Consider the following 25,199-nt stretch of genomic DNA (forward strand, 5'->3'; position numbering starts at 1 on the left):
GCTGACTCTAGTATGTTGCGATTTAGAAGGCTCTAACTCTGGGTCCTGAGTGATGAGGTTACTGTGAAAAGCTCAGGCACCAGCAATTTTACTTACAAATAATTTATTTGCAGGGCGCCTGGGTGGCTCAGTGGGTTAAAGCCTCTGCCTTCAGATTAGGTCATAATCCCAGATTCCTGGGATAGAGCCCCGAATCGAATCGGGCTTTCTGCTCAGCAGGGAGCCTGCTTCCTCCTCTCTCTCTCTGTCTACTTCTCTGCCTCCTTATGATCTCTGTCTGTCAAATAAATAAATAAAATCTTTAAAAAAAATTTATTTGCTTTGGGTTTCGTAGGTGTGCAGTTTGCTTTGTAAATCTATGTTTGGGTAAACAGATAAGAGTGAATCCTGCAGAAAGTCAACACGTGCTCTTGTTAGGCATCGTTGTTCAGAGATGCGAAGCCCAGGCTTGTAGAAGATAGCAAGGGTCTTGGTTTCGTTCCTGGATCAGGTGAGATCGAGAGAAAGTGGGCTCCAGTATGGCAGAGGTGCCGAGAACACGGGTTCTTAAGGTGGCCCATCTCATCTTGCCTCCTGCTAGCCATATGTCACTTCTCAGAGCCTGAAATTTCCCCAGATACTTATCATCCAACTGGGTTGTTTTGAGGATTAAGTCACCCAACCTGTTTCACACAGACTAAGCATTCAAAAGAGAGTGAAGTACACTTACTTTTGGCTACTTTTATTTTTCAAAATTTCCAAAGGTTTGGAAAATACAGAATAAGAATCAATGTATGCCTGTGTTATCATGATCCAGTTTTATTAGTTGGTATTTTATTCTTTTATTTTTATTTTTTGCATATACACACATACACAGGCACATGATCAGAGAAAGAAAACATCACAGATAAAGGAGGTGTCCTTTTTGATATTCTACCCAAGCCCAAACCCCCTTTGATCTCTGTTGAGCACCTGGCTTTGGCTCATTTTGGAATCTCAGGGTCCTGGGTTGGAGCCTGACGTTGGCCTCCCTGCTCAGTAAGAAATCTGTTTGTCCCTTGGCCTCTCCCTCTGGCCTTCCCCTGCTCATGCTCTCTTTCTCTCTCTCAAATAAACAAATAAAATAATAAAAAAAGGAAAAAAACACAATCGTATTCTTCCAGCTGTTTTGTATACTTTTCTGTATTAATAATAAGTACTTCCAAAAATATTATGTAATATTTCCTAGCATTTGAACTTTTATATAAATGTTCCTTGCTAGAAACATCATTTAATAGTTTTCTCTTTCATTAAATTAATATTTTTGAGAAGTACCCTTGTTGGTATATATAAATATGTTATATATGATATGTATATATTTAAATTAATTTATTTAAACTGTTACATAGTTTTTCAGCATTTAAATATCGTTCCAATTTTAGTATATGTGCTGCTGAAGCAAGCATTCAGCATTTAAATACAGCACAACTTATTTTTCATTTCCCATGTCAATGTGCATTAATCTTTCCCCTTTTTTCTCTGTGTTTGCAATTACAAAGAATCCGTAAAAATTTCATAGGGTATGACTTTTTTGTTCACGTATTAGAGTCCCTCTAAACAGAATGGATCAGTACCGAACTCTTGGATTGCATAGAATGTGCATTTTCAGTTACTCTAGATAGTGCCAAATTTCTGTCCAAGGTTGTATGAATTTGCTCTTCTATGCACATTACACTCTTAGCTTTCTTTATCCTTTGTAGTATACACCTGTTAGAATAAAACTTTTACCAACATGATGAGCACAAAACGGCATCATTTTTGTTTTAATTTTTATCTCTTGGAATTACTCTTTTATACATCTGACTTGTCATAGAAACTGTTTGGATCTGGGGTCTAGAGCAGAGGACATTGGGATTGGGTCAAGCCTTTGAGTTGTCTCTGGGATGTAAGTTAAGTTGATCTAGGATAGATGACTGATGGGCGGACTCATTGGCTTTCCAGCTATGCTCTTGGGGTCCCAGAGAATCCTTGGAATTCACCCTCACAGGGTCCTGCAGCAGGGGGGCAGTGCGGGGGCACAGAGAGGAGGCAGGCTGATCAGGAGCTCAGAACCTCTTGCAACCAGAGCTTCTTTGCCTAGATTGTCTTCATGAGCTTCTTATATGATTTCATTCAAATAAAGTGTTCAACAGTTAAAGGAAGTTTGAAAACCACTAGTTTCAAATAATAGTATAAGTGGATATTGGCATATTCTATTAGGGCACATTTATGGAATTTTTATGCTTAGCGCCTAGGAAACTCCTCAAACCTGTGATGTAGAACACTTTGGTTGATTTCAACAAAATGGCTGTAACTAGCAAGGAGGAAATAATCTATTTCTTTCTAGGAAAAAAGAAGGAGACTGATCTCTTTGAAAAATGAATTTCTTTAGTCTTCTACCAGAGAAGAGTACCTGTCCCTTTGGGCCAGAGCCTCAGTGCGGAGGGGAACAAATAGACCCAAGGGAAATAAGATGAGAATTGTCAAAATGACTCTAATAATAATACTACGATGTTTTTTGCCATTTTCATTTTTATTCTCTCATGAGTATATAGTGGAACTTTCCAGAGGCTGCAAGCTGTGTGATATCACATTAGATAAAATGCAGAAGCAGACATGAGAAGCCAGCTGTTTTTTATCAAGCCAAACTTTAAATAGATTTATAAAAATGTAAAACACGTTTACCCTTCTCACAGTTTTTTGGGGAGAATACTATTTTTCATTAAAATGTGCTATCTATGTTAACATGTAATGGTTTATTTTTGTTATTCTAGAGTTAATTAAAATTAACATTTTAAACAATTTTTTAAAGATTTTATTTATTTGATACAGAGAGAGAGACAGTGACAAAGGGAACACAAGCAGGGGAAGTAGGACAAGGAGAAGCAGGTCTCCTGCTGAGCAGGGAGACCGATGTAGGGCTAGATCCCAGGATTCCGGGATCATGACCTGAGCTGAAAGCAGATGCTTAACTGATTGAGCCCCCCAGATGCCCCCATTTTTAAACACTTCTTTTTTTTTTAAGATTTTATTTATTTATTTGACAGACAGAAATCACAAGGAGGCAGAGAGGTAAGCAGAGAGAGAGGAAGGGAAGCAAGAGAAGTCAAGCAGAGAGCCTGAGGCGGGGCTTGATCCCAGGACCCTGGGATCATGATCTGAGCCGAAAGCAGGGGCTTTAACACACTGAGTCACCCAGGTGCCCCTAAACACTTCTTAATTTCAGTTTCTAGTGGTGAATATATCGACGCACAAAACCTACATAATCAAAAAGTTCTTTGGTTACCTAATATTTTTTTGAATAAAGGGTTGTGAGACTAGTAATTAAAGAGTCTCTGATTTGATAAAAAGAGATCAGAAATGTACTGCTAGCTTTTGGTGGAGAGAGATTGGGATCCTCTTGTCAAATGCCTATCTCTGGGTTTTGCCAAAGTGAACACGGCTCTACAAACGTGCAGACCTCCGAGGAGGTGGCATTGGCCAGAAAGCAGCATTGGGGGTAATAGACAAGAAGGATGATTCTAAGGAGGAGAACATTGGATCTTCACCCTCTAAGCTGGGAATGATGCAACAGGGTGTGTCCACCAAGGTGTCGAGTCTGTAAGGGCAGGGCTCAGCAGGTGCTCTGAAGCGGGAGGTGTGCTGTACATCTGTCTGGTCTTCAGAGGGCTGCAGGTGAGGAGGGAATAGAAGTCCCAGCTTCTTTACTCATCATGGTCTCCTCTCCTAACACTTGTATTGGGCAGCAGTTGCAAAGTTTAACACCTTCTCTTGGCCTCTGGAACATTTCCTTTTCTCTGGATAAAAACAGGACCAACTGTCAGACTAGAGGATATGTCAAATATGGTGTGATGCTCCCAGAAACTTGTTGGTAACAGCAATAACCTCCATGCTAGCTGAAGGCAATGCCACAGAGGACTTTTCAGAGCACCCCCTGTGGGCATGGTGGTACATTCACCTGCTCAGCTGTCACTCACCTGAGAGCTGCCAGAATAGAGAAGCTGCTGGCTGGATCTCTCTGCCTGGGACCTCAAGGGATCCCCAGATGTGAATGCATTTTTAGATGGTATCCTAAAAGCCCCAAGCCTCTTGGACAGAGTGTATTGTCTGGCAAAGAATAGAGTGATATCACAAGCTCTAGATAGCAGGTAATATCAGAGTTTACCTTTAGTCATCCATTCATATACCAATACAATCCTACAGTCAATGAATGTTGAGCATTTACTATGTGCCAGCTACCACTCTAAGTATTGGACATACAGCGGGAGACACAGCACTCAAAAATCTCTGCTTTTGCATTCCAGTAGGAGACGAACCCTCAGTAAACAATATGAATACATAGGATAAACTGTGTATATTTAGTAACCTTGGTGGCTGTCCTAAAAGTCTTATGAACAAACCATGAAAGTCAAGTCTGTATGCAACATCCAAGGTGGTTGGATAGATAACATGGGTTCAATGCCTTATCGCATTTTATATTAAGGTCTTTCCCCTTTATTTTCATATGGCTAAGAGCCAGGACTCTTTCCCTAAAAACTAAATAATACACACACACACACACACACATAGAACACAACTACTTCCTAAGGCAGAGGACAGGGTGACTTTGTATCCTGGCCAGTCAAAAAGGATATGTGACACAAAGCAAAAAGACGTTTAGGATCACATCCAGTGTGAGAAGATGTAATTTCCTCACTGGCCAAAGAATTTTGTGCTTTGTCTGTGTAAGGACCCAAAGGGAAGAACTTGGGGCAAAACAACCACAACCACAATGCACATTTCTCTTTTGGGTCTCAGTGTAAAAACAAGACTTGCTCATGAGGGTCTAAAAGTCTGTGTTGTCCTGGACAAAGGCTCCTCTCACCACTGCTAGTGCTGTGAGGGAGTTTCCAGGAGCCTGTGGCAGGGGACTAGCAGCCCTCTGCTGTCCTCCTTGGGCCCACTATGGAGCAGGTTCTTGTGGTGCACCATCACCATAACTGCAGTATCTGCTGCTCATCCATGAGCCTTGAGAATTCCTGCAAGCTGCCAGAAAACCAGGAGTGGGGCCACCTGTCTGACTTTTCTCTCTTACTCTGCCCATGGACATTGTTCCTTCTCTTGGTCGAAATGTTAGGGTACCTCTAAGGTAGTAGACGTTATTGGTTGCCAACTGATAACCACCCGATGGCAGTTATTTGGAAATGTCACATGCTTGCTTTCCCAGACTTGACTGCATGATCCAATCCTAGAGAGATATTTGAAGGAAAGATCTTTCTTCTTCCTCTGCCTTTTTTTTTTTTTTTTTTTTTTGGCTGGGACAGGCAGGAAGAGGGATAGGAGTGTTGGACAGCTTCTGAGAGAGATTTTTCTTCCTGTACCAGTCAGTGTCCCAGCAGGAAACAGATGGCTCATTCAGACAGGGTAATTAAGGAGAATTTAATCAAGTGACTGTTTACAAAGTTCTGAGTGGAGTTAAGGGAAGCTTACAAGGGATGGTTAAGGAGATCTGTGATGGGGCTAGAATCTGCATTACCACCCTGGGACTAAAAGGGCACATGGGGAATGGTTATCAGAACCCAGAGAGACTATTTGTCACCATGGGAGAGGGTCACCTAATAGGAGCTGTGGCCTTCAATCAAGGTATGCAGGCAGCCCACTGGAGGGGAGGAGGAAACCAAACACAACTGGAAGGCAGAAGCCAAGGGAGGCCAGGAGAGGATATCTAGGTTTGGGAAAGTTAACCTTCAAGGAATAGAGAGCATAGAGGGGGCGGATAGAGATGGGGAAAAAAGTACATATTTAAGATACTGCCTAAAAAGAGACAGAGAAAGAGAGAGAAAGAAACAGAGAGATTCAGAGAGCCTGAGAGATGAGACCTAAAAGAAATAACTTTACCTTCCTTCATCCTTCATCCCTAGTCCTGAGAGTGAACTTGATTAAAACCATAGTCATGGTTGGAGAAGGCAGACAGAATCTCATGAAAGCCCATCTGTGGTGACTGGGCCCTGGGACCATCTCCAGCCTCAGGTCATATAAGAAAAATAAGCTCCTATTGTTTAAATCCCTTTAATTCAAGAGTTTCCTTGCTGCCCTGAACACCTTAATTGATGCAATCACTTACAAAGAAGTAAGGGTACTAGTATTTTCTGACTGCATATTATGTACTAAAGCCTTTTTTCATACATTGATTTAGTTCTTTTAATGATCCCACTAAGTGAAAATCATTGTTCTTATTATTCCCATTTCATGGACAAGGGACCCATCACACACGCACACACACACACACACACACACACACACACACACTGAGGGGTCAGAAGTTGAAGGCTAAGCTGGAATTGTCTCTAGGGCTAACTCATGATTTCTCTTGATACTCACTACCATCCTCCTTTGGGTCCCTTGGATCTTTCCTTCCTTGGGCCAAGACAGCCATCCTGACATTGAATGGTTTCTGTGTTGACCTCAGTGAAGCTTATCTGAACCATACCCTCTTTTTCTCAGTAACTTTTGGAATCTTCACTCATCTCAGGAGAAAAGACACCTGGTGTTACAAGTTTTACTTTATGATTCTAGGGAGAACATAGTCCCAGTCACTCAAAGGGCACCTGGAAGAGTAGTTCTCCTTGTCTCTGAGCTGGTGAGGTATACCATATGCCAGCTCACCTCTTTACTTTCATCATTGACTTAATAGCCATTTGTTGAGTGCCAGTTGTATTCCATGCAGTATCTTTAGCTGCTTAGGAACCAGCAAGGACCTGACAGAGCTTGTGTACTAGGGTAAGAAACAGGAAAATAAAGGAGATGATTTCACATAACAATAAGCAGTCTCATAAATGTAATATTATAGAGATACCGGTGTGCAGGAGGAGACCTTAGATGAGATGGTTGGGAATGCTGTCTGAGGAGGTGACAATGAAGCCAACACCTGACAATCTGGGGATGTGGGTAAGTCCAGAGAGAGAGAATGGTGAAGTAAGGGAATTGGGAGGTGAGTCCATGTGATCAAGGACCAAAAGTAGACCTGGGTGGCTAGGGGAGGGAGGAGGGAGAAGAAATTTGGAGGAAGCACAGGCCAGAGGCTGTAGGACCTTGAAGTCCATGGAAGGGATTAGAAGAAGGCATTGGGTTCCAAAAGAAGGAAGTTCTAATTTTGATTTTATGAACAGCATTCTGAGTGTCAGGTGGAGAATGGAATGGATTGGAGCAAAAGTAGAAATGAGGGGTTAGTAATGAGACCATGTTCAGGTGAGAACAAGATGGTTGCACTGGGGAGGGAGAATCATGAAGAGATTTGGGGTGTGTGTTGGAAGTTGAATGTTGGTTGTAGAAAGGAGGGGAAAATAATCCAATGGTGACACAGCATTTCAGCTTCAGCAAAATCCTTTGGATTGAGTACTTAACCAAGGTTTTGCTTGTCAGTGCCCCTGACAACTGACATCACCTCTGCATCTGGACCAAATCTATGTTGAGGCACTTTCCAATTTGAGCAAGAATTAAAGTTAGAATTATAAAATTTTCGATCTTGGGAAGATAGTGAAGATTTTCTAAGCTAATCTTCTTCCTTTAAAGTTGAGGAGATATTGGCGCAGAAAGATTGAGTTGTACTTATAGGAGTAATGAGTAAGAATTGGACAGGATATCAGGGCTGCTTTTGCCTGCCCAGAATATTCTATGAGGATTTCTTTTTTTAACCATAAAATGTATTCTCTAAAGTGATCCTTTTTTCCCCTAGCAGATAACTGCATTGAGATTTAAGACAAAACCAAAAATAAGAACAAAAACAAAAACAAACTGGAAAACACAAACTCAAAAAAAAGTAGGTTCTGAATTTTGAGAAATCTCACCAAGTAGCAGTTCTGCCAGACACTCCAAAAATTGTGACAATTTTAATTGATTTCTTTATTCAGTGACATTACTGGTAACAGTTTCACCAGCTGACCCAGAAAAGGGCAGCTGCCTGTCCATATCTGTCCAGATAAGTGTGGGACAGTGTAATCAAATGATACCAATTCCAGACACATTCCTCAGTTTGTATCTTGGCCACAACCAGAGTATTGGTATATATGACGTCAAATGGGTAAAACATTTGTTCAGCAAGAAATCACTCACTTGAGTATCAAATAATTATGATGCTAGTTCTAAGGGTTGAGAAAATGGGTTGATGATTTTTAGATCTCTTAATTACATAATTAGATGATCAAGCAATGTGTACTATATTTGGTGTTCCTATTATGTGCTTGGTGCTTTATATAATTTAACTCATTTGAACATCCTTATAATAACCATGTGAAGTAGGACAGAATGAAACATTTGCTCAAATTTTCCTTCTTTCACACCCTTGTTATGTTCACTATGGGTGGAAATACTTTCCTTTCTATTGATGTGGGGCTTGGCCGAGAAACTTGCTTTGGTTATTTGTATGTGAGTAGAAGTGTCAATGTTCCCCTTAGGAACAAAGGCTGTAAGTGGTTTCATGTGTTTCTCTTCATCTCACTGGAGTTTCTGACCTCTTCCATGAGAAGAATGTACCCCAGATCCCAGAATGAACACATAGAGAGCAAACCTTCACCTCATCCAAGATCTGTAGTCTATTGAGGTCAGCCAAATCCAGCTAGAATCAGCTGAACCCTAGCCAAAATACAAACTCATGAGTGTAAAATAAATTATTGTGCTGTAAACTACTGAGATTTGGAAAATGTTTGTTACAGGGCACTGTGGCAATAATAGCTGACTGATACACTAAGTATGTGTTATTACTTCCATGTTATATACAATGAAATCAAATCTTGGAGATACTACTGGTCTGCCTCAGTTTACAGCACTAAGAGGGAACTTAGGTCAAATTGGGCCTTTAGAATTTTTGTACCCTCTTCACTCAACAAAATGTGTTCTCTCCTCTCCCCCACATGAAGGGGGGCAGAGATTTTATCATTTGTTGTTGGCATTCTCATTTCTTGTGAGGTCTTTATTCTCATAAGATCCACACTGTGGCACAAAGTGAAAGACATGGCAAGTATATAGATTGATAGAAAAAGTTAGCTACAAATTTTATGCATCATTTCTACACTCAATTATATTGTGAATCATGGGTGAAAAACAATCTTTCTGTTTTGTGGAAATATTGAATTTGGCCTTTAAAAATTAGCAGAGTATCTATTCATTAAGTACAATATCATCCAGAGAGGTGAATATTATTCTCTTCAGTTCATGGAATAAATTAAGACAGATTCACTTGTCTTAATTTAAATTTACTATTTAAGTGATTCACTTACTTTTACCTCATTGCAAGGTAATATATTGATTTTCCCCCCTTCTCTTTCCTTTTAAATCTAAGGGAAAACTTCCACTAAAACCTAATTACATCATTCTGATTCTGAATCCTTCTAGAAATTACAGAGCTATCGATATGAAATACATTTGCACCAATTTGCAAATCTCCTTGGCCCAGGCATATGCACAACACCACTTTGATTTTTTGTGTAGTTGAACTCTAGAAGGTGGTGTAAGGTGGCTTTTCTGATTAGAAAAGTTATGCTAAGTTAGTTGAGATGTTAGTTGAACTCTAGAAGGTGGTGTAAGGTGGCTTTTCTGATTAGAAAAGTTATGCTAAGTTAGTTGAGATGTTAAGATGCAAGATGGGAATTGAGTTGATACTTAAAGATGAATGTAGTCACATAAGAAGATGGAAAAACAAAACAAAGAAAGACAAGAAAAGAAATGAAGAGAAAAGAAAAAAAAAGAAAAGGAATTCTCCAGGTGAAATCACCTCAAACACTCAATTCAAAAATGAGCTGGGGGAAATGCTAATCAGTCATAGTGATGACAGTGACACAGGTCATCTCTTACTGGAGATCAGGACTGTGCGGTATACAGAGACCTCAGGCCATAGTCCCTTCATTCAAAGCTTTGTTCTTTGGCTCCAGGAGAGGCACATAAAGGGGAGAAGGAAGGCGGCCAGTCTCTGAAATGAGATCTCATGCTTGGCAATGCTGGTAGAGAGCTCTCATCTCAGAAACACGGGGTCGGGAAATCGTCACAGCTGAAAAGCAGAAGCAGTAGGCTGGACCCTCACGGTCTGCTGACTTCTAATCCTGGCTCTGCACTGCCTCATTAAGAGACATTAGGCAAATCCTCCATTAGCTCCCTCTCATAAAGAGGGGGAGGTGCTGAGAGACAGGAGGCTGACACATACAGCCCTGGCTTTTGAAAAGGGGGAAAGGGGATTTTGCAAACTATAGATCTGTGAGCTTAATGTCAATCCTGAGTGAAATTCTAGAATGGATTATTAAGAAGATGGTTTGTGAGCCCTCGACAAAAGGAAGTGGTGGTCTTAGAAACCAGGATGGATTTGCTGAGAATGAATCTTGCCAGATTAATAACTTTATTTCCTTTTCGGATACAGTTATTGGTCAGGGAGATGACGTGTGTACGGATTTCAGAAAGACAACTGAGGCGGTCCCTTGCTGGAGCCTTATAAAATAAGATGGAGAAACGCAGATTGGGTGGTAGTGGAATTTGGGGCTGGCGGATTGATGGCTTTTTAGAGTGTTGCATGAAATATTGCTATTTGCCTTGAGGGTGGTCTACAGCTCTTTTCAATCCAATCAGCCTGTCTAGTTTCTGTTGGTGAGAATGGCTACACAGGGTGGCCATTTGATCCAGAACTAAACCTACTGCCGAGGTATGGGCAGGTCTTGGCAAGCAGATCTCCCAGGAGCTGGAACAGAAGCAGGTCAGCTGGGAAGGGCTACAGCAGCAGAAGCTCAGGTCAGTCAGTATCAAGGTCTGCCAGTGGGGCCTGATCAACACAAAATTAAGCGATGATTAGTGGACAGTCACCATCTGTGGTTTCTCAACCCCTGCTCATTAATGTTGGGAGAAGCTCAAGTTTTCACTTGGGGATCCACCATATTCCTATTTTATGTGCATGTGGTTCCTCTGGAGATCCATAACTTGCTCTAGGAAATACCACATGACCTGAGTGTGGCCAATCAAAGTAGCAGATCTCACGAGGGACAGTGATTGGCTCAGGGATTTCACTCAGTTAGGCCAGTTAGTCAGAAACAAAGAGAGAGGTATGCAGTACTTCCGATTGAGCTGTGTAGGAATTGGACTCACTACCCCCTCTGTTCCAGAACATGCTTTGATGTGGTGATAATGTGAGTCTGAGCATGAAACCAATGTAGGAAAAACACAGCCCAAGAATTGGAGAAAAGACAAACCCCGATGATACCGTCAGAGCAGTGAATTCAGACTTAAATCTACATCTTGAATGTGCTGTTATGTGAGGTCATAAATTCCCTTTCTTGCTTAAATCTTTGTGTGTAGAATTTTCCATTATTTGTAGCAGGAGTCCCGACTGATACGTGGGATCCTTCAAGCTTTTCAGTGAGAAACTCAAGAAGAGGTGATGATAAGAGTTATGGCAGGCAGGAAACACCAGAAAAGTAGAGTCCTTATCACCGTGCTTGCTTTGGAAAGGAATTTGGTCCCAAAGGAAAAGAAGGAAGGGGGTATTCAACAACACTTAGGGATCATCAAGTCCTGGGTCGTTTTACTTATCCAAGACACACAGGGAGCCTTCCCTGCTGTTGGATGGGGACTTTTTGTCATGTTCTGACTACGGGTGCCATGGGCAATGACTTCCAGGAGTCACACAACAGGGCAAGTACGGGCTCCCAGTGCTCTCTCTCTTGCCGTGGTAACTGCACAGCCATATGCTGAAGTGGTAGTGCTGTGAAACAGAATCTGTCTGCATCCGAACTCTCCAGCTTTGAATAAGAGTGAGACAAAATTGGTGTGTTACTGACTGAGCTCTAGGGCTTCATTTGTCCCTGCACATAGCCTAGCTTAACCAAACTAACATGCAACTCATGTACGAGACTAATGACCAACCCGGGGACCAGAATACCAGGGAATTAATCCGGAGTCTGGCAGAGCAGAGCTGGATGATACAGGTTGAGCTGAGTCTCCGATCTTGAGGATGGAGCTCCTTTTAAATCACTTTTTTGTAGTCACTTTCCCAGGATCAGGAGCGGTTCCAGAGGCAGGAAGGAGGAGCATTCACTAATGGGGATTCGAAAGAGTTTCACTTTGTGGGAGAAGAGGAGCTTAACACCAAGCTGTGAAAGATTTTCCTTCCGTGGTAGGAGTAAGATCATGGGTGTCTGGCTTCACTCATTCAAGAATAAAACAGGAGCAGAAAGGGAAATGATTCTTTCCTATAATAGATTGCAGGATCCCCAAATGTCCTAGCAGGCTGGACCACAGGCTTAATATAAGCTTAAGTGGGGATAAAGTCCTATACCTATATCTTAAGGCCACTGTTTTAGCATGACATGGGTTATAGACAGCCCATACAAAAAGACCTGGAGCTTCCTTTCCCCTAATTTTGGCATAAGTCAGCAGGGCAAAAAGGCAGTCAAACCCTAATACCATCCTATGCTACCTTAAGAGTAACTTGGCATTTCTCAGAAGGGAAGTGCTAGTCTTATCCAACTTAAAATCCAGATCTCATATAGAGATTCTGTTTGATTTTGGCTCCACAATCTATAAAGGACTGTGAAAAGTTGCTACAACTTTGTAGACAAACATTCAAGATGTTTAGCATTTCTTGAATACCTACTATTGAAAATTTATTGATCAGCTACTATACCCTGTAGCATTTACAGAGAACTTGCTCTGTGCCAGGCATGGTGTTAAGTCTTGAGGATAAGGAATGAGTAGGAAATGGTTCTTGCTCTAGAAAAGCTTGGGTTTTGAGGCTAGGATGTCCCATCATTAGTTACAGAAACTGCTAAGGAGGAAAACAAAAGGGAATTTAGCTTGAAGGAAAGAAGACATGAATGGAGAGGCATAGACTGTCGCCTGATGGTTTCAAGGTTTTTATATAAAAGACAGGTTAAACCTGTCCTACAGGGCCTTATTAGACAGAGTTTCAATGAAAGGGTAGAAATCCAGCTTATTTCATGGAGGCACAAAGGGAACTGTCTTAAAATAACAATGTCTGCTTTAGGCAATACTGAGCTCCCCATTGTTAGCCATATTCAATGGGGGACCAATTAGGAAAGTAATGGAACATTCAGCATTCAAATCCTGGCTCCTCTTGATTTGATTTTTTAATTTTTTCACGTGTAAAATGGGTTACTAATACCCACGTCAGAGAGTCAATGGGACGATCAGTGGAATCATGCCTGAGGAGGACCAAGCCTAGTGGCTGTTCAGTTAATGTTCTGACAGTGGCCTTGATAGGGTGCTACAGACTTCTGAACACCCACGGAAGCATGGGGTTGGACAGCACGACCTCTGAGATCCTTTCTAATCCTGAACTTTCATGAGTTTATGATTCTGTACCTCAGTTTGCTTATCTGTAATAAGGGAAGAAAGCTTTGTCAAGTTCTCAACTGTTGCCTGGGCCCTGTAGACAAACATCTCACAACAGGATCCCCATCCTCTGACCAATGTCTGCTCTCCCATAAGCATCCCTCTCCAACTGGTTTTGCCTTGCCAGTCAAGTTTGGGTCTGCGGGGCTGACATTGGCCTCAGAGCTGAACTTACACTGAGGTTTTGTCTTCCCTATAATCCCTCATAAGTCTTTGTGAAAGACTTAAAACTCCCGCTAGCTTATCACAGCCCCTACTGGGTTGTCCAGAAGGAATTTCTCTTTCGACATAAACTTTACAGCAGCTGTCCAGAGATAAGTACAAGGGCCCCTGGTTAGAATCTGAGCTCTGCCAAAGAAGCTGTAGACCTCGAAGGATGACACTCCAGACGAAGGTGCTCTATTTTGACTTGTCAGCAGTTGACTCAAGGAAAAGGCACAGAACCTTTAACTCCTTCCGCCAGTCTTCCATGTTTGGAATTTTTTGCCTCAGGGACAAATATCTTTCCGGTAACATTTTTGTTCAACATCAGTAACAGGAGATTTCAAGGTGCCCAAATTAGCAATGTCAGTAGACACGGAGGGTTAGTTAAAGCTCCTTCTCATCATGCAGCATGATCTTATCGATTTAACTCCATTGAAGAAGCTGACATGGACATTTGATTGCACAACTCTACCCATCAATAGACCCTAAGTTTCCCTCCCTCCCTCAAAATCATCTTCCTACCATGAAAAATGGAAGCAGTTCTTGGGACTGAGGGTTTTCCCAGATCTTGCTGCAGGAGGCAGTTGAATCAAAAGGTTTAAGAGGAGAAAAGTTCCCTTTTTCCCATATGTAGAGGTTTTTTTTTAGCCTAGGGAGCAAAAATTCTTTCAAAGCTGGAACAAGTGCATACATTCTGAATTCTTTGCCAATGAACATTGCACACTTGCAATGTTCCTTAAGTAGGAAATGTCAGGAAAGGTCCTGATTGCCCCTGGTACCTAGAATCACACACAATAGATTTCTTTATGCCCAAAGCCTCTTATTTAGCAGAGAATAAACATATATTATACTGTATAGATTGTTTTTTGGGGATCTGTATAAGCCCCAGTTATGGAATATTTGCAGGCATAGAGACAAACAATTCTCTTTTCACTGTACTTTATAATGCTCCAAAGGTGGTTATTAATAGGTGTCAGAACAAGGGTAACTTTTTAAGCTCACAATCCCTGCAGCAACGCCTCCTGGCCCTTGATTGTTTAGGTCTGCTAATGTAACCGCACTGGGAAAATGTTTTAAATGCACTAACACTTCTAAATGCCATTTTCCCATCAAAATATTTTCCCTTATTTGGTCCAGCGAGCTAATGCATTTATGTGACACCTACATTAACACTGCAGTCACTTCGCACCTTGACCCCTTCCTTCTAGTCAAAGCGTGCTCTGAGGCTGTGGAGTACAAGCCTCCGAAAAAGAGGGAGCAATTAGGTAAAAAGTAATACCGGCGTTTGATGGTCTTTGTTGATTGAGTAACCACTAAAGTGGCTCCCGAATGGTGTGATGTATTAGGGCAACAAGTAAGAATATAAATGGCCGGGATCCCTATCTCTATCTCTATCTGCCTAATGGTCCTCTGTGTTCATCATTTCAGTCCTGTGGGTGGGAGAAATCCTAGGGACCTACTGTTTAGCATCCTACTCTCATATGAACTCATGGGCACTGGACTTCGTATTCATAATCTTTGCCTTGTAATTGAGCCAGGGAAATAACCACGGAAACCGTGTCTAGAATTGAAACATGATCAGATAGCAGAGGTAATAGGAAATATATACCCTTCTCTTTTCCATTTACTTTGTGTTTGGTTTTACATGTGAATCTGAGTGGGGGTGAGGGCCCGGAGTACCCTGAGTTTGTTTGCTATAGGCAAAATGCTGATATTGTTCACAGGAAGGAAAGTGGAGATGTAGAGAAGCAGTTGGAGATTTCAAGGCAAGACAGTGATGCTGAGCAGTCACCATCCTCCAGGACCCCATGACTTAACATCTCATATACCCTTGGGTGTTGGAAACACAAAGAAAAATAGTACCTAGACCCAGGGATCAAACTTTTCAGTATGAGAAAGTGATTCAAGTAGAGCAGAGGAAATTAGGGGTAAGAGTTGGGGGGAGGGGGTACAGAGCATAATGAAGATTGTGGGGTGTGGTGCCAGGTGGTAAGCTGGCACCAGTGTGATGTGGTTAGGGCCAGGATATTTCAGACAGGCTTGGAGGCAAGCTATCAGGAGTTTAGAGGAAGAGTGTTTTGTGGAGGTGCCAGTGTTTGAGAATTAGCAACGGCTAGAAGCATTGACTGAATTTGACCATGAAGAAAAACACCTCTAAGGGAGAAATTGGGAGTTGGGAAAGTGTCGGGCATGTATGGAGAATGCAAATATCTCCTTTAAATCAACATCATGAACCAAATTAGGAGATGTTTATTGGATGTCTGTGTTGTAAGTACAAAGGGTCAAGGGAGATCTTTTCTTTCCCACATGCTCTGCCAGGAACTTAAAATAAAGGGAAATAAAGTTGTTTTCAGAATACTAAACTGTTAAAAATTCATGAACAATGGACATGATGAACCATCTGTGAGAGTAAACCAAGGCATTTTCTGTAAAGTTGAACAGGGGAGTTTCAGAATAGCCAACAGTCCGATCCAGGTGACCTTGTAATTCTTAACAGAAGGCAGGACCGAAAGCAGGAATGTGATTGCTATTTGGTGAGTAAAGACCTAGTTTCTTATATTGTGTTTGGAGAGAGAATATCTGAACAGAAGGGGCTTGATAAACAGAGATAAAGTTTCCCCACGTACAGGAAAGGGGTCTGGCAACAGCCATTTTTCTCAACCAATAACTGTCATGCTATGAGACATCAGTGAGTTTTGTGTGTGTGAAAAATGAGTCTTCATATTCAAAAAGGACACTACTTACCACCAGCATAGGGTCTGATCAAAAAGATACATAAAAAGCCAGAAGTTAGTGGGGTTTCTTCAGTATTGTCCAGGGAAGAGGGATAGTATGAACATTCTGATCCCAGAAGAGTTGTCATCTTTGTAGAACAAGTCACCAGTCCTCACCATGACCAACAGAGCACATTATATGCCCGTTTCATTTAATTTTCATGAGATCTCACAAGTTATACCCATTTTAAAAAGTGAGGAACCACTTTTACAAAGGAACTTGCTCAAGGTTGTACATCTGGTGATGGAACTGAATTTGATTTATGTCTTCCTGAGTTTCTAGACTTTTGAGTGGAGTGTGATTTTGCAGAAGGAAGTGCTTTAGGGAAGGAAGAGTGGTCTCTGCACAAAGTGGTATCATTGAGCACTTAGCCTGATGCTTTCCTGAAGAAGGTTTGAAAAAATATTACATAGATAAGCAAGTTATGAGACCCAGCGTAGGGTGGGTCAGAAAGAGAGTGGATGGGATTCCACAGGGTGCACTGTTGAGTGTTCACTCCACAGGGAGGAGACTCAAAGGAACAATTTCTTAAGCCAACTTACTCAAAAGCCTACTTTTGTTAGCTGTTTTCTTTTCTTGAGCAGTTGACAAGTTGGATTGTAATAGTGTGGAAGCTTAATTTGATTATTTTTAAGAAATATGAAAGGCTGAGCATGCATCTCAGCTGGGTAAGAGGTTATAAGAGGGTCAAGAGTACCAGCTTCCAAAGAAGACAGATTTGGGTTCCCAGATCCCAGGAACCACAGCTTACTAGCTCTGTGGGCCTCTATCACTCAAAAATCCTTAGCCCTAGCTGACTCAGTTGGTAGAGTGTCTGATTCTTGATTTCAGGGTTGTGAGTTTGAGCCCCACGTTGGACATGGAGCCTACTTTAAAAAAAAAAAATATTTCACTGGATTGTCATAAGGATTAAAAGAGAAAATGCTTAGCCCATAGTAAGTGCTCAATAAACATAGTTATTGCATTCTTTTTTTTTTTTTTAAATATTTTATTTATTTACTTGAGAGAGAGACAGTGAGAGAGAACATGAACGAGGAGAAGGTCAGAGAGAGAAGCAGACTCCCCATGGAGCTGGGAGTCTGATGCGGGACTCGATCCCTGGACTCCAGGATCATGACCTGAGCCGAAGGCAGTCGTCCAACCAACTGAGCCACCCAGGCGTCCCTAGTTATTGCATTCTTTATGCTCTTTTCCTTTCCTTTCTCTCTTCCTTCTCACTCAGTTACTTTCCACCCTGTGTTTCCATCCTGACTTTCCCTAGAGTATCTGGGTACTTGCAAATGGTGTCCAGGTGGTAATTTCACCCCAGTTTAAGAGATATATGGCATAGCTTGTCTGATCCTATTTGTGGTCTATAGTCAGGTGAACCTGGAAGGAATGGGGATTTGTAGAGCCCTCTTGGAGACCTGATCTTTCCAAGATGGTTGTGGGTCCCTTTTATCTGATGCTTGATTCATCTGCTTGCATTTCATTAAAAAGTAGCAACATGCCAAATTATCTCATTCTCTATAATTTACTTTGATATAACTCCTTTCATTCACATTGTCTCCTTTGTACTTCCTAAAACTCTGGTGAGATCAGTATCCTTTCTACTTTACAGATAAGAAAAAGGGAGCTCATAGAGGCCAACAGACTTCTCCAAAGCCATACAGGTTGAAGGGAATTAAAGCTCGAACAAGGTTATTCTGAAAGGATCATTTGGATGGTGGATTTTTTTGGTGAAAATTCTTCTTTTCTACCCAGTCTGGCACAGAATTTTGCACTACACTCTTTTCTCCAGTGAGCTTTCTCGTGGGTGGAGCACTGGTTCCTTATATTCCAGGACCCACCATCTCAAGGATTTCCTTTGTTTGCTTACCTTGGACTGAAATTCTGGCAATGTGGTACCAAACAGTGGAGAGACCAAGGTCTTAGCTCTTGAATGTCAGATAAATGCTCACATTTATTATGTGTTTACTTGCCCAGTCACTGTCTGTATATGTGTATTAACTCATTAATCTCCATATTATAGATGGAGATAAGGAAGCAAAGAAGTCATGTGTGCTTTCCAAGCACTCATGGATGGAGGTGGAGCTGGTTCAGACCATGTGCCCTTCACTCACCTGCCCCTTTCCTACCAGACAAGGGGATGGGCAAATTTATCAGGTCTGCTGGTTGGCTTCCTGATCCTGAGAGAAGGAGACTGGGGCAGGCAGTGAAATGAGCAGGATCAGAGCAGAGACAGACCCAGAGAAATGAAGGGTGACAAGTATGCTGACCACAAGAGATGGGTACGTTGCGGGGGAAGAATGGTTAAGTGACTTAATGGAAGTGGCACACGGGTCAACAAACTTTAAATCTACACTTTCCAGTGTCTCTAGGGCCAGGGTAAATATACACCCAGTTAATTTTGTTTGTTTACCTTGATACACTCTGGAGCTGTAGAATTTAGATGGAGAGTCTAAGGACAGCAGTCTGGTTGGAAGAAAGATTAGAAGAAGTTATTGGAGGCTGTGATGCGAGTGCACTATTTTTGCTTTAACCAGTTTTAGGATGGCTCTGGTGGGGGTTGGGGAGCAGTGTGGTATGGGGATTTTTTGGAGGAGGCTGAAGCTCTTCCCACTCCTGTTTACCCCTGCCTGGAATCTACCTGTCAATTCAGTTACAATTTTTCCCTTTCTGTGAACCATTCCTGGCTTTGTTGGAAGGAAGTTGTTATGCATTGCATATTTTCAATAAAAAAAGATTTACTTCCATTACATAGGAGTTTGTGGAAGCATTTTACAACCTTCCACAATCTTCAGCAGCATGAAATCAAGCCCTTTGCATTATCTATTTAAGTCTTTAAATTTGGTATTTAGGTTAAATACAAAATATGGTTCTTCGCATTATTCCAAGGTCACTATTCATGATGGAAAAAATGTTAAAAGCATCGAAGTAATGCATGAAAAATCCATTATTAAGAGCGGCACCCCCTTATCGACAAAAGCAGTTACTTTAACATGATTCCCTTGCATTGTAGTGACATGCTGTTGCCATCACTGCTAAAGCTCTGTTAATGTTTCCATTATACATCTCTATTCAGCTTTTCCACCAGTTTATAATTCAATGTATTCTTAGGCTAAACTTTGGTTTATGGAAATCTCCATTTTAAAATTTCCCCCAAAGAAATTAAAAACATATGAATGAAAATGTGCGGACCATCCCATTTCTTGCACACAGGAGAGCAAAACATCTTCTTGTTTGGGGGATTTGAGTGGGAAATTGATTTTTGTCCTTTAATCAGTTGTGACCAGGATTATAATACTATTAATGTAAAAACATGCTGAACTAATTAAGAACCAGGGAGCTGGAAAGGATCCTAGGATGTCTTCCATAGACCAGGTTATACGAAAACCTCCCAGGAAATGGGGGTACAATGTCCAAAGAGCCCTAGGAAGCCCATTCCACAATTATTATTGCTAACTTGTTCCATTGTTGAACAAACCCTACTGTCAGGAATATTTTCCTTATGTCTAACTCAAATCCGTGCAGTTTAAGCCAATTTCCCGCTGCTTTAGGGGGAAATGGCAAACAGCTGTTGGACATTGCAGGGATAAGAATTTGTTTTATTTGATATATACCACTGTTGGAGCCCTTGTAGGCTCAGCCCTCCCAGAAGGACATTTCCTTCCCAGTTCCATTTTTAAAACTCTGAATCATCGTCTCTATCTTTGTATGTGTCAGAACCTCTTACAGGGCCCAAATCAAATAACCTCCTAGAATTAATTTGCCCTGCCTGTTAATGCAGAGATATCTTATGATTTTCATATGGCCCGTTAAAGCTTTCCAGCTCTTTTCTTGGTTTGGAAAACAAAATGTACTTTGCTTTGTCACTTGGAGTTGCATGTGAACCCAAGTCATTCCCTGCCTCATTTGCAAGAAGCTGGTTGTCTCCAAACTGTGCAGATCTGAATGCGGAGACATGATGCAAGCACAGATTCTGATTTCAAAGCACTTCCCACGGACCAGTGACGGCTCCTCAATTTTTGAAGAAGAGGAATTTAGGGGCAGAATCCAGCTGGCCAGAGGACATGGAAACTTGTTATAAAGATGCATTTGCTTAGTAAGTGTCTGAATTTCATACAGAATGAACATTTACTTATATTGGATTGGGAAAATAACTGAAATCATAGGGCAGAGGATGAAGGAAGCTAAAGTTAATTATCCTATAGACGTGAAAAAGATCTGGGGCCCCATCCAGAGGTAGTGGTGATGCATTAGGAGATAGTCATAAATGTTGAGCAACATTCTGGAGGCACAAAGAGGGTACAAAGCCAGTAAGTGGTCACAAAGCCAGTAAAGGGTGTAGCCAAAGTCTGAATTTAGGTCGTCTGGTTCAGGAGTCTGTATTCTTTTTTTTTTTCCTTCTCCTCCTCGTCCTCCTCCTCCCCCCCCCCCCCTCCTTCTTCTTCTTCGGCAATCTCTACACCCAGAATGGGGCTTGAACTTACAACCCTGAGATCGAAAGTCCCATGCTCTACTGACTTAGCCAGCCAGGTGCCCCTGGGTGTCAGTATTCTTTTTTTTTTTTTAATTATTATTTTTATTTTTTTAAATTTTTTTATAAACATATAATGTATTTTTATCCCCAGGGGTACAGGTCTGTGAATCAGCAGGTTTACACACTTCACAGAACTCACCATAGCACATACCCTCCCCAATGTCCATAATCCCACTACCCTCTCCTAACCCCCCCCCCCCCCCAGCAACCCTCAGTTTGTTTTGTGAGATTAAGAGTCACTTATGGTTTGTCTCCCTCCCAATCCCATCTTGTTTCATTTATTCTTCTCCTACCTCCTTAACCCCTCATGTTGCATCTCCACTTCCTCATATCAGGGAGATCTTATGATAGTTGTCTTTCTCCTATTGACTTATTTCGCTAAGCATGATACCCTCTAGTTCCATCCACGTTGTCGCAAATGGCAAGATTTCATTTCTTTTGATGGCTGCGTAGTATTCCATTGTATATATATACCACATCTTCTTTATCCATTCATATGTTGATGGACATCTAGGTTCTTTCCATAGTTTGGCTATTGTAGACATTGCTGCTATAAACATTCGGGTGCACGTGCCCCTTTGGATCACTACATTTGTATCTTTGGGGTAAATACCCAGTAGTGCAATTGCTGGGTCGTAGGGTAGTTCTATTTTCAACATTTTGAGGAACCTCCAAGCTGTTTTCCAGAGTGGTTGCACCAGCTTGCATTCCCACCAAAAGTGTAGGAGGGTTCCCCTTTCTCCACATCCTCCCCAGCATCTGTCATTTCCTGACTTGTTAATTTTAGCCATTCTGACTGGTGTGAGGTGGTATCTCATTGTGGTTTTGATTTGTATTTCCCTGATGCCGAGTGATGTGGAGCACTTTTTCATGTGTCTGTTGGCCATCTGGATGTCATCTTTGCAGAAATATCTGTTCATGTCTTCTGCCCATTTCTTGATTGGATTATTTGTTCTTTGGGTGTTGAGTTTGCTAAGTTCTTTATAGATTTTGGACACTAGCCCTTTATCTGATATGTCATTTTCAAATATCTTCTCCCATTCTGTCAGTTGTCTTTTGGTTTTGTTAACTGTTACCTTTGCTGTGCAAAAGCTTTTGATCTTGATGAAATCCCAATAGTTCATTTTTGTCCTTGCTTCCCTTGCCTTTGGTGATGTTCCTAGGAAGATGTGCTGCGGATGAGGTTGAAGAGGTTGCTGCTTGTGTTCTCCTCAAGGATTTTGATGGATTCATTTCGCACATTGAGGTCCTTTATTTATTTGGAGTCTATTTTTGTGTGTGGTGTAAGGAAATAGTCCAATTTCATTTTTCTGCATGTGGCTGTCCAATTTTCCCAACACCATTTATTGAAGAAGCTGTCTTTTTTCCATTGGATATTCTTTCCTGCTTTGTCGAAGATTAGTTGACCATAGAGTTGAGGGTCTATTTCTGGGCTCTCTATTCTGTTCCATTGATCTATGTGTCTGTTTTTGCACCAGTACCATGCTGTCTTGATGATGACAGCTTTGTAATAGAGCTTGAAGTCCGGAATTATGATGCCACCAACGTTGGCTTTCTTTTTCAATATCCCTTTGGCTATTCGAGGTCTTTTCTGGTTCCATATAAATTTTAGAATTATTTGTTCCATTTCTTTGAAAAAGATGGATGGTACTTTGATAGGAATTGCATTAAATGTGTAGATTACTTTAGGTAGCATAGACATTTTCACAATGTTTATTCTTCCAATCCAGGATCATGGAAGATTTTTCCATTTCTTTGTGTCTTCCTCAATTTCTTTCATGAGTACTTTATAGTTTTCTGAGTATAGATTCTTAGCCTCTTTGGTTAGGTTTATTCCTAGGTATCTTATAGTTTTGGGTGCAATTGTAAATGGGATGGACTCCTTAATTTCTCTTTCTTCTGTCTTGTTGTTGGTGTAAAGAAATGCAACTGATTTCTGTGCATTGATTTTATATCCTGACACTTTACTGAATTCCTGTATAAATTCTAGCAGTTTTGGAGTGGAGTCTTTTGGGTTTTCCACATATAGTATCATATCATCGACGAAGAGTGATAGTTTGACTTCTTCTTTGCCGATTTGGATGTCTTTAATTTCCTTTTGTTGTCTGATTGCTGAGGCTAGGACTTCTAGTACTATGTTGAATAGCAGTGGTGATAATGGACATCCCTGCCATGTTCCTGACCTTAGGGAGTCAGTCTTCTTAACCACTGTGCACTGCTGCCTCCCTATGACAGATGTGCAGACAAGAAAGGGAAGGTTATCTCAAAGATGGAGCATTTAAGTGTTACGTCATGAGAGATGAACTGTTAGGATAGAACTCTAAAGCAGCTCCATTTCAGGAGAAAGAATGCTTCATCATAGTGTGACAACAGAACAATAGGGAAAAGAGGCAAAACATCAGCAGTGGAATGCAACAGTCTAGAATAACAGAACAGGAAAAGGGACCACCCAGACATCGGGTGTTCAAAGAAGAGAGGGCCATAGTTGGATAAGACTTTGCCCTGAGAAGTAATTAGGAGACGTGCCCCTCTGCCATATCAACTTTCTTACTTAGCTACAATTGGGGTGGAGTATGTTCCTAGAACAAAAGGGCTGATTAATACATCTGGATCCACCCAAAAAGAAGTCTTTAGTGGCTGGCCACCTGGCTCTGACCTTGACTAAAATGTCAATTTTATCACTAAGGATATACATGGACCTTATCAAATGTGAACATGATCTAAAGCTCAGAAAGTCAAGACAAAAGCTAATCACAATAGGTTGGGATGATGAGCTTAGTCTTACAAGACCAGATTCTATAAAGAAAATATGTGAATGCGAGCTTACATATAAAAGAAAAATGTCAACTGATGTAGCAAAGCAGGAAGGAGAAGTCAAAATCAGCTGAACTATTAGAAAGGACATAGGACCTTCATTGTAAGCTTAGGTGGAGGCATTAATGGGAGGGAGTGTTAGGGGAAAAAAAGAAAATTACAAATATTAGATAAAATAAAAATACAATTCTTAATCCTTGATAAAGGCTCAAACTAGGAATGAGCTCAATTCTAAGAAATACCTCCTCTGCAAAGATGACTCTCTGGGTGGGACCAGCAAGCCGTGTTCAAACTTAAAATGGTGGCACATAGAAGGTATGCTGTTAGTATTTGACTTTATCTGCATAGATAACACAAGAAAGGTTCTCAATCCCATTGTTGGGACATATGTTGGGATATGTTCCTAGTAACTGGTTATTAATTATCTTGGTCTCACTATGATAAAGTCTCCCTCATTTCCTTATTTTTTGGTATTGCTTTTCTGGAGTAGAAGAATGAGGTATGGTTATAGCATGTGAGGTGGGAACTACTCCAAATCAGTAGGTTTTTCTTCTCCTCCCTTCCTTCTCCTTCCCCCTTCCCCTCCTCCTCTTATTCTTCTTCATCTGTTTATTTCATTTTATTTTTTAATGATAATTGATTTTTACTAGTGTCCTTTCAATGTCATAATTACCCACTTTCTTGGGGTGGGTGACAAGACAGTGGGTGGGGCACAAGAAGATGTGGAATGCTGGCTAGAGAATATGGATCCTTCCCCTACGAGGGGAAACTATTGAGGGACATGATGTATGTACTACAGTATGGAGGCATTGTAGGTTACCTCCTGGGGAAGTAAACCAGAGTAAGGCCTCGATTATTTTTGAAGACACTGCAAGTCTTCAATACTCTCTGTGTTGTATCTCTCAGTAACAATATTCTCTGTGAACAGAGGAGTATTCCCCCCCACTTAATTTAATATATTTTAAGTTTTCCCCCATATCGAAATAGTTTCCTGGGAACATTTTATCCTTTATCCTCTTTTGAGCTTCCTTGAGATCCAAGGGTTTGTTTTAGTTAGTAAAGCTGCTAACAGGTTAAGAACTCTCTATAGGAATAGAATCACTAGCTAGTGCAATTATATAAAAGGCGTAATGGTGCTAGTTAGCAATTCCTAATCTATTTGATGATCACTGGGTGTTGTAGGCAACTGATGAATCACTAAACTCTACCTCTGAAACTAATAATACACTATATGTTAATTAATTGATTTTAAATTAAAAACAAAAGTCATGCAAGATAATTTGGCTGGATAGCAAATTAAGAACATACCCCCACATATGTCCTAACAATGGGATTGAGAACCTTTCCTGTGATATCCATATACAGATAAAGTCAAATCTCTGACACCACGAGAGATGGATGATTCTCCTTCCTTTATCCTGAAGCTTTCCACTCCTTTTGCATAGCTATGTTCTACTTGGATGGCCAAGGAATGTTTTTTTAGGTGTACCTTTAATTTATATTGAGTTCATTTATATTTTTT

The sequence above is a fragment of the Mustela lutreola genome, chromosome 7 (assembly GCF_030435805.1).
Source record: "Mustela lutreola isolate mMusLut2 chromosome 7, mMusLut2.pri, whole genome shotgun sequence".
In the NCBI taxonomy this organism is placed as follows: domain Eukaryota; kingdom Metazoa; phylum Chordata; class Mammalia; order Carnivora; family Mustelidae; genus Mustela; species Mustela lutreola.